The sequence below is a fragment of the Rattus rattus genome, chromosome 5 (assembly GCF_011064425.1).
Source record: "Rattus rattus isolate New Zealand chromosome 5, Rrattus_CSIRO_v1, whole genome shotgun sequence".
Lineage (NCBI taxonomy): Eukaryota > Metazoa > Chordata > Mammalia > Rodentia > Muridae > Rattus > Rattus rattus.
In genome coordinates, this window is record NC_046158.1 from 69,546,796 (window position 1) to 69,551,862 (window position 5,067).

The 5,067-nt window shown below is 35.9% G+C and overlaps 1 pseudogene; it reads right to left on the bottom strand.

The window, feature by feature from the left end:
- Positions 1–261: 261 nt before the first annotated feature.
- On the bottom strand, positions 262–1,197 carry LOC116900378 (annotated as a pseudogene).
- Positions 1,198–5,067: the final 3,870 nt, after the last annotated feature.

Consider the following 5,067-nt stretch of genomic DNA (forward strand, 5'->3'; position numbering starts at 1 on the left):
AGGCCTCACAGAAAATGAAATGTAAGTGCTGTCATAGGATATGAAACATAAATAACAAATTTAAATTAAATGATGAAATTAATTTGAAATTTTAGAATCTTTTAAATGTTATTCTTATAAATTTAGAAGTCACAGTACTGACAAAAACTAGAATCACTCAAAACTATCATGAACTCTCTACTTTTTCTAGACAAATATTGTTCCATCTATATTCTTTCTGCCAGTATCTATCTTTGATTCTGCATCCTGCCAATACTGTATTCATTGGGAACATATCTTAACATTCACAACTTTCCTAAGAGCATCTTTCACATCCTTGTTTCTGAGGCTGTAGATTAAAGGGTTCAGCATGGGAATCACTACAGTGTAGAACACTGTGGCAACTTTGTCAGCATCCCCACTGTTGTCTGAAGTGGAAGAACAATAAATGGAAAGGATTGTCCCATGGAAAACAATGATGACTGTGAGGTGGGAGGCACAGGTGGAAAAGGCTTTGCGCCTCCCCTCTACAGAGCGCATCCTCAGGATGGTGATGAGGATAAACAAGTAGGGAGGTGAAGACAACACGCAATACTAAAGCTCTCATTGAAGGTAGCACAACAAACAACAGCACTTTATTAATAGTGACATCCGAGCAAGCAAGACCCAAGAGAGAGGCAGATCAGAAGAAGTGGTTGATTGATTTGACTTAAACGATGGGATCTCAAGGGCTAACACAAATGAACCAGAGAACACACTGATGGCCAAGTAGCAAGCCAGACACTAGTAAGGATACGTAGATCTGAGGACATGATGACAGTATATAGTAGTGGGTTACAGATGGCTGTTAAAGCGGTCATAGGCCATCACAGCTAGCAGGAAGACTTCAGTGACCACACATGTGCAAAACAGGTAGAATTGGACCATACATGCCAGGAATGATATGGCTTTGTCCTTATTGAAGATGTTAGCCAACATTTTAGGCACAATGATGGAGGAGTAGCAAAAATCCACAAAGGAAAGATGGCTGAGAAAAAAGTACATGGGGGTATGAAGTTGAGAGCTAAAATGAATCAGTGTAGTCATTCCCAGGTTGGCCAGGACAGTGACTCCATAAATGAGAAGTACAATTGAGGAGAGAAAACCACTCAACTCAGGAACATCTGAAAATCCCAGGAGGATGAACTGTGCTACCGTGCTACAGTTTTCCTCAACCATCTGCCCCATTTAAGTGTTGCTTGAGAAGAGAACTACATTAGTCTTTATTTTATGGTTTACAATTTAGCTTAAACACTTGTAAGATGGTTGGGTGCAGTACATATCTGTAAATATAAAAAACGTCTTTTGGTGAAATTTAGCATTACTAAAACTTCAATAATAGAAGTGGTTATAACCCACGGTTGAACTCAGAAATCACACCAGAATTCAAATCTGTGGATTGTATTTAAAAGTTCAATTGATTTTGTCAGAATTGCAAACATGGAGTTAAATTACACAGAAGCAGCATAAAGTACTTTTTATTTAGTTACTTCACTTATCTCTAAATTGAAAAATATATTTACTCTGACTTCTCATCTCTGAATATTGTAAATATTAGGCCTTTGGGAAATGCCTTACAAGTTCGAAGGTGATCTCCACTGAGACTCGAGAGAAACTTATATAACTGATGTGATGAGTTATTTGCTCCTCTAATGGGTTTTAAGATGGAAACAGGGTTAATTTCTACATTATAGTGTACCCCTGTGAAATAATTTCACTGACATAGAGGAATTTTAATTCAGCCACATGTTTGTTCTGGCAAAGTATCATATACAAAGACCTTCTACATATGTATGATCCAGTTTGAAATCATGCAGAGCACACACCTTTAGCCCCTCAGTGTGGAATACAGATATACCTTCAGTACATACATTTAATCTCAAACAGTGCAGGGCAGTTTCATTGGTAGAATGAAGCGACCTTGTTTGAGTGTCATGTCTAACCGAGGGGCAGAAAAAGTGAAGAATCAGAGAAAAATTTGACATAGGTAATCAAAAATAAAACATGCCCAACTCTCAAGAAAATAGACAAGAGAGGGAGGTTACTTAAGAGACTACTGGACAGAGAGATAAGAGAGAGAAAGAGAGAGAGGGAGGGAGAGAGAGAGAGAGAGAGAGAGAGAGAGAGAGAGAGAGAGAGAGATTGACAACACACAATGAGGGAGTAAAATAATCATATAAACTTGGAATATAACATATTCAGCAATAAGCCTCTGAAAGGTCAATTAGTTCAGGAAAATAAAAGTTATATATACATAGTGATTCAATTTATTTTGAATTTAATTCCAGCCATGGTTTAAAGAATAAAAATTCTTGATGCTTTAAAAACAAATATGTTGTTTTGAACTTCTTGGGAAAACCAATCAAAGATATAGAAAAAGTGTCATTACAATAATTGGCTACTGATAAGTGTTAATATTTAAAGTTGTAAAAATGTATAAATCAAGTGGAAAATGAAGGGTGATTAGAAAAATTGTGGAATAGATATGAAAATATATATCACTTAATTTTCTCAATTTGTATGATCAATGGACAAAATACAAGAGAATAAGTAGAAGTTAAAAACTTGTTGGATATAGGGTAAATATTATACACAAACAATATACTTTCCTTTTACTTTTAAACAAATAATCTTATTCACATTATGATTTGACCAGTAACATGAGAATGATGAAAAATATCTTTCACATTGGCCCCCAAGTACTGCCTTTTTTTTATTTAGCAAGGTATGTGATAAGTAGGATATTCATGACAATCTGAGGACACTTCCTTTTGTTCACATGGTTTCCATTTTCTAGCTGTTGCAAATAGAGTGGCAATAATCATTACTGAGCAAGTCTCTAATCAGAAGATACTATGCAAGCTGGCAGGGTATTGAAGCAGAAACAGTCCTATCCAACTTTGATGACTATGAATGACATTGACAAGAACAGCAAGATATCCTGCAGGTGTAATAGTGCTATTCATGTTTTGGTAGTAATGAACACATGCTTAACTGAACTTAAGACCTGTCCAACAGGAGAGAAACCATGCTTGGTACTAGAAGCCTAGGTAATTACCTTATTCATTGATTTGAACAAGACTTAAGGGAATGGAAAGCATTAAGTGGACGAAAGGGAAGGGTGAGTTGATGTAATGATATTACAACTGAAGAAAAGGATATTAATGTATATGCATTATATGCAATATTAAGCAAATGAAAATAATGTTTCTCTACTTCTTAAAATATTACTAGACATACAATGGTATCTTCTTTGTATTACATAATCCAAGATTTACTGAACCATTATGACATTTTTACATTCTACATTACATCTCTACTAAATTCAAACTTTTTACCAATATTATTAAAATTGTTGATGTATAAACTATGATACAATAAATAAATGTATACTCTAATAATAAAATTGTTCAGTTTGGAAATCCAAGTAACTTTTTATTGCAAATGTTATCATGTTCTCAAAACTAACTCATAATGCTTTCTCTATCAGAATTAGCTCCATTCACTTTACTGTACATCTTTGTATCATCTTCTATATCCAAATCCATCTATGAGATACCTTTTCAAGTTTTGTTATGTGTATATTTGTAGACCATATCATAAAAATATGTTCCTTACTATTTTCTTATTTGAATAGCAAACTTCCGATCTGACTTTCAGGTTTTCCTCTCAAACCAGTAACTATCCAATGTCTTTTCATAGATTAAATAATAACACTTCCTGTTATGATTATTCATAACCATGAAGGAAATATATTATCCTGTATGCATTTTCATGACAAGTTATCTACTAATGCGTACTCTAGGAGCAAGGCACAAACACAAAATAGGAATAGTGTATTGTTCAGTAGTTTCCTTTACAAACTTTTCTTTTTGAGCTCAATCACATTATCCCATAGAGGAAATAATTCAAAATTTGAGCTCTCAGAAACTATCATTTCAGTCTATTCTACTGAAAACAATGTAGTTAAGCATATCCAAACAACTCACCAATGAAACAAACAGTACATACATCCCTCTGCTCCTAAAGATGTCACTCTACACAATACCACAGTCTTTATGTGTCAGTGTGTACTCCTAAATCTTATAAACCTGTTTCTGAAAACAAGCACCAGTCTCTGTGGGACATCAATGGAACTGCAAGAAAATACCCCTCTTGAGATTCAATTATTAACATAATAAGATACAAAATGGGAATATTCATCAGTGTGATTCATTGTATTTTAATGTAACTTAATTAAATTGAAGTGTCTCGATGAATAATGTATCTTTAAACTAAGCTTTATCTCTGCGTAATATGTAACTAGATCACATAAGACGTGCTTGCCTTTATTTCAATAGTGCACCAGAGACACACTGAAGAGTAAAGTCACCCTAGAGTTTCCCCCAAAAATCAGAGAGAAGTGACAGTGAATACAAGGTGTCCTTTTTTGTTTTTTTAATTGGACTTTTTATTTATATTTCAAATGTTATTACCTTTCCCAGTTTCCCAATCATGAGCCCCCTATCCCATCCCCATCCCCTTCTTCTATAAGGGTGTTCCCCTCCCCATCTACCCCCCCACACCACCTTGCACATTCCCCTTCACTGGGGGTCCAACTTTGGCAGGACCAAGGGCTTTTCCTTCCAGTGGTACCGAACAAGGCTATCCACTGCTACATAAGCAGCTGAAGCCATGGCTCAGTCCATGGGTAGTGGTTTAGACCCTGGGAGTCCTGGTTGGTTGGCATTGTTGGTTTTATGGGGTTACAACCCCCTTCATCTCTTTCAATCCGTTCTCTAATTCCTCCAACTGGGGTCCCGTTCTTAAATCAAACGTTTGCTGCTAGCATTCGCCTCTGTATTTGACATGTTCTGGCTGTGTCTCTCAGGAGACATCTATCTGGTTCCTGTCAGCATGAACTTCTTAGTTTCATCAATCTTATCTAGTTTTGTTGGCTGTATATATATGGGCCACATGTCGGGCAGTCCGTTCCTTCAGACTCTGCTCCAAACTTTGCCTCCATTTCCCCTCCTATGAATATTTTTGATCCGCCTTTTAAGAAGGAGT